The 15,710-nt window shown below is 46.8% G+C and overlaps 1 protein-coding gene across 1 annotated transcript in view; it reads left to right on the forward strand.

The window, feature by feature from the left end:
- The window catches only part of Chrm3 (cholinergic receptor muscarinic 3), a 127,994-nt gene that overhangs the window by 8,554 nt on the left and 103,730 nt on the right, over nucleotides 1–15,710 (forward strand). The window contains 1 exon segment of the mRNA XM_048367757.1: nucleotides 3,318–3,420. The gene's annotated coding sequence lies outside the window, so the exon portion shown is untranslated.

The following is a 15,710-nucleotide window of genomic DNA, read 5'->3' on the forward strand; positions in this document are numbered from 1 at the left end:
AGGGGAGTTCTGCAGCTCAGCCATTTTCCTTGGCTGCCCTCACCTCAGATGGTGCACGGGGGATGTTGACGGGGAATCTAGCAGAGGCTGCGGCGATGGTTGGTCGTAGATCACACTGCAATCTGGTTTTCTTTTCCTTGGGAATACCTTGCGAGTAGGGCCACGGATATGAGCACAGTTGCAGGCTTTTCACCTAGCTGTGTGTCACCGCGGGGAGGTAATGGGCCGCTCCGTGTCACCAGATGTGTGGATGAGTTGATTCTCTTTCATATGGCCTCGTCTTCATCTGGATTTGTCATTGTTTTGGCTCGTCGTCCCTCTGGTCTGCATCGTCTTTGCTTTTCTTCCCATGTCTTCAGTAGCGGTGAGGATTCTTAAAATGGCATATCGCTTGCTCTTTTGGGAGCTGAGTAGTTCACTTCATTGGTAAAAACCGCTTGGGTGTTGCATGGAGACCTTTTATGAGTTCCTCAGTGTCTGGCGTGCTCTTGGCCACACAGGAGATGATTCCATCCTCTGCCTCTCTAAATTCACCTCCCAGATCCAGACTTCTTGAATGAGTTATCCATTCGAGTTCTTTCAGTACATGGTGTTTTATTATACCCCGTTCTTTTTTAGGCATTCATAGGCAGAGTCAGCATCCCTACGACCTGATCTCTGTGAATCAAGTATTGAATTCAATTAGAAAACAAACCTGAGGTCAGAACTATTGAACTCAGTCCTTTCCACAAGTGTTCAAGCAGCCAAATGGGAAACACGCGCAAGATAAATTACTCATACCAGAGTGCTGTGCACAGTCTGCTTTCTCCTTTAAATCTCTTACCCAGTTCTCCTTGCGGAAAAATGTGTTTCCTCGAGACATTTTAACTTTTCTGTTTCTGTGAGTTGGTTTCAGGTAGCGCCTTAGCTTAATCTTCAAGATGTGCGATCCTACCCAAGGACAACTTGCTGGTGGCTTCCTGTGGTCACAATTCCTCCTATGAACGAATAGTTAGACCAGAAGTTGCTAGAAGTTGCACGTTGGGATGTATAGCCATTTGGTCACTGTCTGTGTTCTGGGCATTATTTTTCATTGTTGGCTGGAAATTATTTTCTGCCTTGAGAGAATATATAGGAGTAACTGCCTTTTTAAAAAATCAATCACTCATCTTTAAAACCAAAGTAATTCCTTCTGTAAGTATCAGAAAGGCTATAACCAAACATACAGTTTCTCAAGTGGATAAACATTAACAATATAATTCTCTACACTCTTTCACGAAAATAAGGAAATTTGAAGTCTACTTCATGATGAAAAGTCAGTGCAGAGGAAATATCTTAAACAGTTCCAATTTCAGGGTTTAAAATAGAATGGGGAGAGCTGGGCATGGTGGCTCACACCTGTCCTCCTCAGGAGGCTGAGATCTGAGAACCGTAGTTCCAAGCCAGCCCAGTGTCTAAGTGACTCTTATCTCCAGTTAACAACGAGAACAACAAGAGCGCCAGAACTGGAGCTGTGGCTCGAGTGGTTAAAGCGTCAACCTTGAGGGAAAAAACTGAGGGACAGAGCCCGGGTGCCCAGTCCAAGCCTTAGGACCAGCACCACACACACACACACACACACACACGCACACACACACATGCACACACACACACACACACACACACGAGGAAGGAGGACGTCTCTGAAACCGCCCAAGTTCAGCCATGACACGTCCTCTTGAGATGTCTGAGCACCTGTGGACGTCCATCTTTCCTCACCTGGCCTTCTCTTGGTGTGGCTCGGACAAGGCTTTGTAGTTTCGCATGACTCCATGGACTTTGCCCACGGCTGTGCCCTGTCTCCGTGGTCAACATTTCAACGTGTGCTGGCCTCCCCTGCCAGCTGACAGGCCACAGAGTCTCCCCTTTAGCCTTTGTCTCTGTCCCTAGAACCCACACAACGTCCGCGATGCTGCTGAAGTACTGAGGACTTCAGAAGCAGAACCCAAGGGACCCACCCGCAAGGGGCTCCCGGGAAACAGTGACGTGGGGAGAGAGGTGTGAGGATCCCGGTGGGAATGACGCACGAAGGCTCATCGTCCCCTCCCTGCTGGATGGGCATATGACCGGCCCTGGGACTCGCCAGGTCCAGCGTGTGGATGCAGCCACCGCGCCGGGGGCCGCGCCCTTTGCTTGCCTGCGTGGGAAAGGCTACGGTCCGCGGAGCTCAGTTGTGCCTGGAGTCCGGTCTCGAACACCAAGATGCAGGGCGCTCGCTGGCTGCCATGAAATAGAACAGTGGCGGGACGCACCGCTCTCCTTGCGGCTGAAGGAGGACTGGGTCCCAGCCTCGGTCTCCCTTCTGGTCTGCAGAAGTCACTCCACCATCTTGGACCAGTCCCTTGACTCCTCTTTCTCCTCTCGTGTAGCAGAGGCGAGGTTACATTGTGTCCCCGTCCCCCCCGCCCCCACGGGAAGGTGGTGAAGCTGGACAGAAGGAATGGCTGCGTGGACAGCTGTTGGGATTCGGCTTCGGGGTGTGTGCTCTGGTGTTTTCTGGGGTGGGTCTCAAGCTGGAGGGGAAGGCCCTCGCCGTGTTGTTTCTGCATGCTGGATTCCCTTCTGTTGCTCGGAGCTGCACGAAGGAGTTCTCTGAGCTCTCTCTTTTCCCCGTGCTCCTCCTCACCTTCTTCCCTCTGCCCCTTGGAGATGTAGTGACGCAACACTGCACCCCCTGGGCTGACAGCACCTCAGAGCTCCTTACTGTCTGTCCCTTGACGAGGAGAGTCTCAGAGTGGGACCGAAGCCCATTCATTTTAACATCGTATTTTCTTTGTGTGACTTGCTCTGTAACTCTTGGTTAAAATGGTGAGTGAGTGTCAGGTTCAGGTTCTCATGAAACAGCAACTCGAATTGGCAAAACTTCTGAGTGAAACCCATTCTTTGTCTGGTCTGTGTTATGCTGCTATAAAGTACCTGAGAATGGGTTGTTTCAGCATGGACAGAAGTATACTGACTCATACTTCTGGGGCTGGGGAAGTTCAGGACTGCGGCAATGAACACACTACACTGTTCGCCATAGCCAGAAGAATCGACGTCTTTTTTTTTTTTTTTGTATCCTGAGCTGCCATCTTTGGGATAAATGCCCCAAGAATGGAATGTGGATGGAAGGGTAGCATCTTTTCTTCTCTTTCTTTTCTTAACATTCGGAAAATCCTGAGATAAATCTCCACTTATTCCTGTCGTGTTAACTAAAACTCCATACCCCACTGTATGATGCAAGTTTTCTACTTGCTCTTTTTTTTTTTCCTTTGTCTTGCTCGAGACATTTACTCGCTTTTCATCTGTTTGCTTGCCAGCTTTCTCTGTGGCATGGCACCTGGGTTGTGTCTACAAGCGAAGCTCAGCAGACAGCACACTCCTCGAGACGCTGGTTTGGTTTGACGATCCAACCTAGAACAGGTAAGGGGAACGAACCTTCAGTGCATGCTCAGCCAGCAGGGTAGACATGTGGGCTTGAAATCACGGGTACACCCCCAATCCCAGTTGGCCACCAAAGCAACAAAATTGTTCACATGGCATTCTGGTCATTGAGACCTAGAACGCTCTACCAGCCCCGTGACCCAGACGGAAGATGAACACCCAAGGCACGGCTGCCTTCTTTACACTGATTTTTCTTCTCATTAGTAAAACTCAGGTGGGTTTGGAAACCCAACTTTGTGCCAAAGTAGCCCTGGACAGAATGACCCTGAGTCCTAGAAAACAGTGGGTCTTTTCAGCTGTCTTTTTTCTTAAACATTTGTTCGGGGATAGAAATGGGGACTGACATTCAGAGACACGCAGACGCGGGCCTCGTTAGCATCCCTGGAGAAGCTCGGAGCGGGGCCTATTCGTGGGACGCGCTGAGCTTCCTTTGGGGATCTAGATGGACTGTACCCCGTGGTGCGTTCCTCTCGTGCTAGCTAGAGCACTAATGAGGTCACAGATTCTTTTCATGCTGTTCCAGAAATGTCTTTGAAAGGTATCAGGCAGCGATGCCCCTAACATTTTAGAGTTATACATTAGTACAGGCAAAGCTTTTCAAATACTGGAAATCCTTTTTTATTTATTTATTTTTTTTTGGTAAATTTCTTGTGTCCCTGAGTGTCTGAGTTCAGGATGGCGGAAGATTAATATCTCCCCCAAAATCTATCACGATGCTTCCATGAGAAACAGCTGGTGGGAGCAGAATTAATGATGTCTAAAATGGACTTTGAATTGAACCTACCTCACCTTAAATTTTCTCCTTTTTTCATTCTCTGTTAACCAGTGAGAAAGGCTCCTTAAAACTGAAATGCAGCTGGTTAGGATTCATTTTTTTTTAAAGTGTATCTTCTGGTTATTATAGTGCAGATACACTATGGTCACATGTTGATATTTAGTTGATTGTGAAGATGTTGTATGTTTATGTTGTATTGTTTATACATCAGGGCTCAAAACTTACAGGTTTGTTAATAGATTATTTGCTATTGCATCAGGTTTTTTCTTATCCTTGTCATTCCTTGGGCTCATTTTGAAGACACTAATTCTCTCAGTGCCTTTAATATTATTGGGCTTCAGGAAATATTTGTGAATGAGAGAATGAATAATTCAGATCCATTCATTACTTAAAACACTAACTAGCAAATGAAATCATACCAACTTAACCCATGATCTCAATATGTGAAATAAGGAGCAATAAAAATGGTAATTCATCAGATTAGAGACGTAATCTGGTATGTTCAGCTGAAGCAAAGACATAGGCATCACTGTTAAAGGATTTGAACCAAGACAAAGAGCTAACCTTTTTTTTTCATCTTGACTTTCTTAAGACATACTGCCTCCTACTCTTTTCTCCTCCAGTTATTGGGAACTTTTGTTGGTGCTGTTGTTGTTCTTCTTTCTGAAATAGTAAGATAGTCCAATCTATATTATGTGTGTGTATGTACACACACATATATGTATATATGTATATATGCATATATATGTATGTGTTTGTTCATATATATATATGTGTGTGAAAGATATTGTGTATATATATATTTCTACAATTTTTATTTTAAAAATAATATAAAACTCTCCAGCTCTTTCCGTGGGAATTTTAACTAACAGTTAAGAGGAAGATGTGATTTGTTTAAATGTGACTGATTACCACATTGGAAAATGCAGAATGCAGATTTCTCATGATGAAGGGCTCTATATTGAAATGTCACATTTAAAATGCAAGAGGAATACTGAGTAATAAACTATTAATGGTCCCGTTGTTGCCTCTGCGCAGAGCACTTCCTTTGTGCACTGATAGATTTACATTCGAGTTTAGGCTATGTAAATGTTTGCATAGAGGGACGAAAAAAGAAAACCACGAATGGAAGTGTCTCTAATAAGAGTATTTTTAATGCAACTTTGCTCTTTCATCATTACCCATCTCTTGGTTTTTAATTTTTAATTTGCTTATGGTCAAAGTGGTGTACAGAGGGGTTACAGTTTCATACGTAAGGCAGTGAGTACATTTCTTGTCAAACTTGTTACTTCCTCCCTCATTTTTCTCCCACCTTCCCAGTCCCCCCCCAAGTTGCACAGTTTATAACATATTGTCTTGTAAGTATTGCTATTGCATTGGTTCACCTTTTACCCTTTGTCTCTCCATGTTGATGTTCCACCTTCCTTCCCTAGTTCCCATAAATGTATGTACCATACCCAAGGTACCAAAATAAGTTGGAGTGACATCAGGGGTAAATTCAAGTATTTTTAATGAGAGAAAAGAACTGTACAGTGATGAGGTTTTTCCTAACAGTGCACATTGGGAAACACAAAGTTTTGCCTCCCATACAGCATGCTTGTTTGAAGCCAAGATGCCGGCACCATCAACTCCATTCTATATCCTTAAAGAACAGACTTCCTCTTTCTGCATAGTCACTGGCTTCTCAATACCCCCATTCCAAACAGCCTTTGAGACACTAACGTGACAATAGCAAGTTTAGCACCAAAGGCAGGGCCTTTATACAAAGTGCAGAGAGTCATGGGAGAACAAATAATCGTGTACATGATATGAAGTTCTGGCATTCTCTGATCAGGGAAGAGTCTGGCCTTCACTATAACCTTTAGTCTCCCTCAACTCTGACTTCTGTATCATTAAAACAGAGATGATGGTACCTGCCCTGTGGCTTATAAAGAAACTTTATATTCAAGATCTACTCACAGTCCTCTGTAATCTGTAACGTGCCATTGAATTGTGACGGGTTATTGGGGTGACCTATATCTTGGTGGAAGAATTCCACAATGATGTCCAGCCACTGAGATTCATTCCCTCATCTGGCATTTTTAACCCGACGGCCGACTTGGGGTACGGTCTTTAACCTGTGTGCGTTTGAATTCCTTCATCTTTCAAATGAGGCCTACAGAGGCTCATCCTTCCTGGACTGCAGGAAAAGCCTTTGAGCAAATGATTTCAGAGACCACCGGGGCAAACAGATAACAAGGGCAGGCAAAAGGGTGGGTGCAGGTTACAGGAACCAATCCCTAACGACAGCAACCAGGGGCTTGGGGAATGTGGTGATAGCCTCTTCTCAAAGCTTTAGGTTAAGAAGGACTTGGTTAAATTACAACACAAGTGGGGAGATGCTACTGGAGGGATAACGTGCTTCTCTTGGGATGAGCTGGTGGAGCCCCTTGAGTTTCGTGTTTGTTCCAGTCCTGTTTCGAGTGGCTCACAGGAGCAAGGACAGCTGTCAGTAGAGCGATCGGTGGGAGGCCATTCTAGGAAGGCTTGTGGGAAGTGGGTTGTTTGTGTTCCTGAAGTGGAATCCAGGAGTGAAAGCAGACACAGAACCCGTCATTTCACTCAAAGAACATACAGAAAACATGAACGGAAGGGCACGGGGAAAACACCAATTTCTCTTTTTATTAGTGCACCCGAATCTCGTTTTCTGCATTGAGTTTGGCATTTCACAGGATGGAACACGTTCGTCCTTTAGATTGCTAGGAAGGTCACAAAGACGCTCTATTCAGCTTTATTTGTTTTCAAGAACTATTCTTCGGTGCTCTTGCACAAGTACCTATGAAGTTATTTCTTGAAGGCTCTTCTATTTGATAACCAAAAAGAAAAGAAATAAAATTTGATAAACCAGATCCAGAAGGAAGATAAAACCTTGAATGAACGCTGGGAAGGGAGGCAGCAAACCCAAGTGTTTTTTGCCTCTTATCACAGAGGCAAAGCCCCAGTGCCCGGCAAGGTTCTTCCGGGAAGCCGCACGCCTCCTGTGCCGTTCAAGATCAAAATACATACGAAGTCTCTTCTTTGTGCCGAGCCCCAGGGTGAGCGGGGGAGCGGCACCCGGGGGAGAGAAGTTAGCCTCGGCTGCGGGGAGGCTTGCCTTGTTCATTAGACAAAGATAAAATGCATGTGTGAGAAGTAACAACAATGCAAAGGAGGATATATTAATATTTATAACCGAGGCCGAGCGAGTGTCAGTGGAAGCTGAGGAAGTAAATGTGCTGCGACCAGGGGCAGGGCAGGATTGATGGGAAAGTCGTCTTTGGTTTGATGGTAAATGATAATCAGAGACTCCGTAGGCATACGGGGAACAGAAAGGCACTCTCAACAGACTTGGTACGGGACTCCAAAGAACACGGTGGGGGGGCATGGTTAGGGAAAAGCAAATAGCCTTGTTTGAATAGCGTTGTACCCTACCTTGCCTCTGCCTTTCTCAACAGTGGCACCCTACCGCTCTGCTCTACGTACGCGTGTCTGCTAGGACTGAGGGAAGCGGAGAGCAAGGGGTTTGAAAGACAGAGCCTTAGGATCTCAGGGTTCCGGAGGCTGAGAGCCCGAGGTCAGGGTGTCGGTAGGATGGGCCCTTCTGAGCCGTTGAGGGGTGATCTCCGCCCCCTCTCTCCTAGCTTCCCGTGGCTTCTGGGAACCTTTGACTTGTGGGTGCGTCACTGCAATCTCCCCCTTTACCTGGGGGTGACATCCTCCCTCCCTTTGGCCAACCTTCCCCTTGCCCTGAGAACACTAGTCACTGGATTAGAGCCCATCCCAAAGGCTTCCTGTGAACTCCATTCCCCCTGCACCGCCTCCGCCTCCTGAGCACTGGCAGTTAGGACTTGAACTTACCGTCTTTATTCTGGGACAGGGGACATAAAGCCACCTGCGAGACCATGAACAGAAGCCAGCTTGGTGTGGTGGGGCAGGCCTGTAATTCCATCACCCCAGAGGCTGAGGCAGGACGGGGATCATGATGTATGTGTGTTTGTGTGGGTACGTACGTATGTGTGTATGGATGGATGAAGGGGCCATGGTCCAAATCAAAGAATTATTGTTCTAGGCAATAGAGCCCCATCATCGATACATGCAGAGTAATTGGTTTGCCTCAGGATACTAAATAAGTTCCTGCATGCAGTGGCAAGGAAAAGTTGTGAAATAAATAACTGAGAGGGATGGAGGAATGAAGAGGAGAAGAGGGGGAGAATGCAGTCAAGAATTCAATGTATACCCTACAAAATCGAGAGGAACCAGTTGAAATGGGTGACATTGATCAGGACGTCTTGCACTCATAAACTGCTTTGTGAAACGGCAACTCGTTTGTACAACGAAAGATGATCTTAAAAAGAAAGGAGAGACATAGATGAAACTAAACATAAAAGAAAAATTAGAATGAAGCCTTATAAACCTGAAATGAATGAGGAGCTCAACGTAAAAAACCATAGTTATTACTTACTTTAAAGTATCTATATAATTTTAATAATTACATATCGTAAGTACAACATTTAACTTATGCCAACAATAAATGCTACATATCTGATAAATGCCTACGTAACAAATGTAACAAAAAATGAATTCTAACAACTGCAAACAAATTAAAACATGGTCCAGAATCTTTATAAAAACCATTTGTTATTTCAGGTTATTTTTAAGTGATGTGTCATTTATGAAGAGATGAGAGTGCATCTTTCTTGAACGAAACAGTGCTTCCCTTCAGAGTCCAAGGGATGGGACTGAACTCGGGGTGCTGAACTCGGCCGGGACAGTCATGCGAGTCCATGGCTCGGTCCTCTGCTCCTCGTCGTGCAAGCCCCTAACACTAACACCTAACACCTAAGGCCGCCTCGTCACGCCCCGAGGGTGGGCTGGCTCAGCTGGCTCCTGGGGCGTTAGCAAGGGCTCGCTACCCACAGAGCAGAAGTTGGAGGAGCACCCAGGAATTCCAGAAACTCAACGTGTAGAGAAAATGTGGCCCCTTCTCTGCCCCCGAGACAACCTCCCTACGTGCACGCGCGCGTATGCACACTTGCAATAAGATGCACAGACGTGCGCACACACCCCATCACGTCAGGAACATGTGTGCACATGTGCAGACACGCACACAGAGACACGCACAAGCCATCTATCTGCTTGTGGCAGGCATGTACACGTTCAGAGAGACCACACACAGGCATGCGCACAAGCCATCCACTAGGGGCATGCACGCACACGCACACACCCCCACGCTGGCGTGGGCACGCCGCCCTAACTCATAGACAAGCCTGAGGCATGGAAAGTCATTTCTGCTGGGAAGAAAGTAGCGAAGGTGATGCTGTTGAGCTCTGAGGAGGACCACGGGAGGCGGGACGCGGTGGCGGAAGGCGCCCGATGGTGTTTGCCAGTCTGGCGGGCACCACCGCCGCCCAGCCTCGGAAAGGATTTCCCCGGTGGCTACAGGCAAATGCACCAATCTCACACACAGATTTAAGCACCACATGCTTGGGCATAGACTAACTTACTGGGTTTTCTTTTCATAAGTTGAAAAGAAATTAATCTGGGTAATATGGATAGTGTTTTAAAAATTCAGAATCTCCACATGGACAAACACAGGGCTGTGACCGTTCTCAGGGGGCCTGGTTACTATTGTGGAGATAGAGTTTCCCTTCAGTCCTCGATGCTACCAACCTGGCGGGTCTGAATGGTGAGAGTTGGTTTGGAAGTGAATGCAATCTGTACTTTCGAATGAGCATGTCGGTTGTGGTGAGAAGGACACACAAGGAGCAATTTCACTTTTGTCTAGATGCGAGAGATACCGCGCTTGCGAAGGCACACAATAGCACGGAAAGCAGAGGTTGTGGAATAGGATGTAAATAAAACATCCTCCTTTTGTCCCGTAGCTTCTGTGTGTATTCGAACTCAATAACTCTAATAGACGTTTTCTGGGCAACTGGTTTGGGCAATAATTATTCAGTGGAGGATTTGGGGAAGAAAACAATAATTAAATACCTTCACTTATCCTGTTTTACCCCTGACTCTGAAACTAAACCTAAGCAGGGATGGAAAAAAATAAACATACCTTGAGATAACTTAATTTTGAAAAACACTGTGTATCCTTGAAACAGTCTTTCCGGCTGTGATGGACATTAAGTTTGGTTGTGAGTATTACTTTGTGTGTATTTGGGGGGGGGGGACTGTTTTACTTTCTAATCCTCTGTCTCTACCTTGGTAAATAAGCACTGTGATATATTTCATTTTTTCAAAATACCTACTTCCCTTTTTCAAGGACTGCTAAGGCAAGAACTGAATGTAGTAATTGTAGAACAGAGAGAGGAGGGACCGTGGGATTCTGTTTTGGCATATGCAATGGCTCTTGACCTCTTGGACTTAGTTCCTAAATGGCCTCCCCGTCTTGCTAAAGTGGCTTCCAGTGTTTCCGCCTGAAGCCCACGGAGCCATCTTTGAGGCCGGACTTGTGCATCATCCCCACGACGTCGCCCTCTCTCTTGTCCACTCCACCCCAGGGCCAGCGGTTCCTGGCCATTTCCTCCAGCCCGGCCGGGCTGGCACCCCCCTCCCAGGTGGTCTGCAGCGCTGCGGAAGCTGCCGAGCGGCTGTCCGCGCTTTGACCTTGGACCCCTGCAGCCTCGTGCCTAGCACAGCATCCGCAGTGGCGTTGGCAGGTGCACTCCGCGCTTGCACACCCCAGCCAGCAGCTTCCTTTATTAGAGAAGACCCCCCAACAATCCGACATAAATGACGATTGGCCCCATCTCCACCGTTGTAAGGATCCCTACTTCTCTCTGTGTGTGTGTGTGTGTGTGTGTGTGTGTGTGTGTGTGTGTGTGAAAACACACAGAAACATAGAGTCCAACCAGGAAAACACTTGCAAAAGCCCCCTGACCTTTGCCTAGTTCACTGAGCAACGCCTAACAAACCGTCAGCCCTCAATAGTTACTGATTACGTTTTAACCTTGTCCCTTTTGTCTGGTTTTTCCTATATTTACTTGAAATCTACGACTGTGCTCACCCTTTAGGAAAGGAAACAGAAATTTCCAGTCAACCCTTTCCTTACTCTCAGTCGCTAATGCGCGAAATAAGTGAATTCTCCTGACAGTCTCCTCCCTCCCTTGCGTCTTTTACATTCCCCTCCCTACCACTGTAGCCACAGTCCCTCGGACAGCTCCCCCCTGGTTCAATCGCCCACTCGGTTTGGATTTGATCGTTAACATCCTTATTCAAAAATGGTCCTCGCAAAGAAAGCTCTCCCTTTAGAAAGTGTTTTCAGACATTCCAAAAGCAGAAAGGTTTTTGGTTTTATTTGTTTCCATTATAGTTATATCTCCTATGCATCTTGGGCATGAGCATGAGTTCGAGAATTTCATAGATATCTATAAACTGCTTTTGGCCGTCCTTATCTTAATTGTCTTGGTCCTTGACGGACCTTAGGAAACTTCGGAAGGCTTCTATTTCAATTACCCTTGGTTGTCACTTGAATGTCTTCATTGATTTGTGAGCTATTTTAATTTTTGTTTTGTCCTTTACAAACTTTCCTCCAGTCAGAGAGGAAAACAATGGCTTAGAGGTCATCTTTTACTCAGGAAATATTTCTCTAAAGTAAATGATCATTTTTTTAACTGAAAAGGTCCTAATTTACCTTTGGGTTTTATTGGAGCATTATACTAACAGAGCTATGTAGTTGGGGGGATGTAAACCAAACCTATTTGGAACTATTTGAACTGACCACTGAAAATACCGTCCTTTTTGTATGTGTGTGCCAGTCATAGGCATGAATTCAAGGCCTGGGCGCTGTTGCTGAGCTTTTTTGCTCAAGGCTGGCACTCTACCTTGAGCCACAGCTGCACTTGTAGCTTTTTGGTGGTTGATTGGAGATAAGAGTCTCTTGGCCTTTCCGACTGGGATTGGAGAGTACTCGGGCTCCTGAGTAGCTAGGATAACCGGCGTGCACCAGGGCACCACCCTCCGTACTGTCATTTTAACAAGCGCTTCTCACCGGAGTTTCAGAAACATAATGCTACTTTCCCTCAAGCACGGCATTGCAACTTCCCCAAAGAATCAGAGAACAGGGACCCACTTGTTTCATCAGTACTTTATCATTGTTTACCTTAGCCAAGGCTGTGGGGTAACACATTAGATAATAAAAACGGGAATGCCGTCACGGAGAGGGAAGGACAGGGATGGTCGGTCGTTTCCAGTTGTGCTTGAGAACAAGGCTACCAGTGTGTGACATGAACATCTGCATTCTCTAAGTGGACACAGGTGGCTCGTGAGTTCAGGTGTGAGAGCGAAGAGTAATTGGGTGGGGGGGGGGGAGAATAGAGGATCACTTCTCAACTGCCCGAAGGAAGCTGCTGGGTGTTTGGAACCCTCCAAGCTCCATCTCCGTAGATGGCGCAGCCTCGGGTGGTTCCTGGCTTTCGGCGCAGCCAGGTCTGTGGATCCCATTGTGCTATAGCTCCGGGAAGGAAGAGAACCGAAGCTGTAGAAGAACAGGAGTCCTGCGGGACCTGGCTGGGCTGCTTCTCCACCCCACACCACGCAGGGCCAGCACCTCTCTACGTCACAGAGGGGTGTGTGTGTGGGGGTGTGTGGGTGTGTGTGGGTGTGTGAAGATGTTGAAGGGACAGCAATGCATCTCAATCCGTGCCGTCCCTCCAGCATCTACACACACACACACACACACACACACACACACACACACACACCCTTTCCACCCACCCCTGCCCTTATTTTTCTCAGCTCTGTGGCACATGCAATGCCTTCTTGCCTGCCTTCTACTCGTTTCCCCCATTCGTCCTGCTGCCCCTTTCCTTTTGACCACCCCCCTTGACAGAACCCATTTCCTAGCACTTGTTTTATTAGGCTTTGACTTCGTCTTTCTAAAGAATTAGACTGTTCCCATTCTCCATAAATCCTATTGTACTTCAGTTAATTCATTTATAACCACTTGGGTGTCACCCCCTGTGTTTACTTCTAGATTGATAGGCACATTCTAGTTCCCACTAATGAGGGAAAGTAGGCAACTTGTGCTTCTTCGGGTCTGGCTTACTTCACTTAATGTTATCCCCTCCATCTCCTTTTCTTACTGAAAGTTCTGAGCAATAACCTATGTGGTGAGATCCCGGAATAGCAAAAATTAGAGTTTGGAAGCTCTCCTATCCTCTGCTTGCTCAAGTATGGTTTACTCTGAATCTACGTGTCGTTTCTGGCTCCAACCTTGTTCAGGAAATTCACCCGCACCAAACAAAGAGCCGGTTGCCTTCCTTGAGCTGTATTCTTCCTCCTTGAGAATTGACATTCCTTGAGGCTGTGTCCCAAAGTGACTTACCCAGGCCTGGCTAAGGCTCCGCATCTGTGTTTAGCTCCAGCCATTCATCAAGTGACTTCACTGTGTCGTGTCCACATGCGGAAAGTGGTGTGAGATACAGAGTGACAGGGAAGTAGGTTTTCTGCTTGTTTTTCTACTTCATTTCACTTACTGACAAGCAAACGGTATGGGCTTTAAGGACTTAGCTTGTTTGCCACAAGCCTCATGTTACCGCAGACGATGAAGGCAAAGGCCCAAACATCCCTCACAAATAACAGCAGTGCTCTAAATCTGCCGGTTGGCAGAGGCGCAGGGGCTAGAAATGGCCACCTACCAGGGTGACAGTGACAGGGGGTCCTTGGAGCGCCGAACGGAAGGGCAAATGAACTGTGTACTTTCCGATCGCCGCCGGAATTTTAAGTGAGTGGAATGGAATCCGCTCGGTCTGGAATCTGAAATAAATTCAGCTTGGAATGTGTCTTGAGACCAAAGTTTACATAAGAGTTCCACAACCCTCTGGGCGCAAAGCGTGACACGAGGTGAAATGTGCCGGGCACCGCAGAGGCCCGTACAGAGTTCCCGAAGCCCAGGGCCCAGACAATTCATCAAGAGCTGTTTGTCTCTACTTAGAGAAGAGAATGCCGACGTTTACAGAACACCCTGGCTGTGGAGGAAGGATCCACCTGGTACTGAGTGCTGGGTGCTGAGGACCAGTTCATCAGGCATGGCATTTCTAGTTGAGTGTTACCAATAAACTATTTCCAACACATTTCCATTCTTCTTTCCCCTGATGCCCTGTTCCCGTGGTTCCGAGGAGTCGCATAGACCCACATACTCCAACTGCTTAGTAAAAAATAAAAATAAAGAGAGAAGTGGCTGGAGAAGACATCGGGAAAGAGCAAACCCCCTCGTGAGAAGCCGCCTCGCCTGCTGCCACGATTCTTTGGTTAACTTATAGATTCTCATGAGCCAGGGACTTTGTCAGGGAATGATGAAGGGGAATGAGGCTTGGTACGCAAAGCTGAAGACTGGACGGGAGAACGGTAGCGCATCTTTCCCTGAGGTAAGTCTCAGGGCAATTAAGAAAAGACTTCTGCACAGCTGGAAAGCTCACACCGTTCTTGGCAGAATTTGGTTGAGTTCCCCAGTAAATTCCAGGTTATTCGATAGCAGAAAGGAGACTGTGGTGACTTCAGGCAAGAGGAGGGGAGAGACTTGAAGGATATGAAACTGTAGAGGAGCTTGGCTGTTTCTGAGTTGATTGTGAAGTGGGGAGGGGGTGCTTCACGTATGCAGGACACGTGAAATTAGGGGGTCAGGCTTGCTTATTCTTAGCCTACCGATGGTGACTGGGGGGTGGGGGGCCGAGGTGGTGGCCAGAGTGGCGGTGGTTGGGTCACTCCCTTGTACACTGCATTACACTTGTCCTCTGCAAACAGTAGCTTGTGATTATTTAGCCCACATTTGCATTCAGATCAAACCACGATAATTCTGCAAATATTTACTTTCATCATAGGGAGAGATATCTCCCAGTAATACGGTATTACCATCTCAGGGCCAACCCTGTAATGTTGATGGTTTTCCCTTGCTTGGAGATTTCTGTATGTTTATCCCTGGATTAGACTCGCAGTAAGCTGATTTGATCAAGCCACTGGGGTCATTCTGGCGATTTCGTCTGGCGATTTTAGGATCGCGTTGTTTGCTACAGCTGACCTGCATCGTAAGGAATGATAAGGTCAACAACTGTCTGGAAGGTCTCTTGCTTGTGAGCACATTTTCCACACCTCTTTCTGTCGATGATAAGGAAAAGAGAAAAAAAAATGATGATCTACTTGGGTGCCAATTTTAGACAAATGAATGTGGGCAGTGGAATGGCTGCATTGTTTCTTCCAAAATGTAGTGCAGCCATGACGGTGTATAGAAACAAGAGGTCTTTTGAAAACAGTCGAATGAAGCAACCGTGTTGTTCAAACCACATCCTTCCTGTAGCCTGTGGGAAAGAGATGGCATTTGTGTTCAGCTCTGAGCACACGGAGAATAGGTCTGTGTGTATCTCCATAAATGAGAGGTCAGTGTGTGGTGTGTGTGTGTGTGTGTGTGTGTGTGTGTGTGTGTGTGTGTGTGTGTGTGTGTGTTTGGCACTGGGAATGGCAAGAGTTGTGGATT

This window comes from Perognathus longimembris, chromosome 18 (genome assembly GCF_023159225.1).
Source record: "Perognathus longimembris pacificus isolate PPM17 chromosome 18, ASM2315922v1, whole genome shotgun sequence".
NCBI lineage: Eukaryota > Metazoa > Chordata > Mammalia > Rodentia > Heteromyidae > Perognathus > Perognathus longimembris.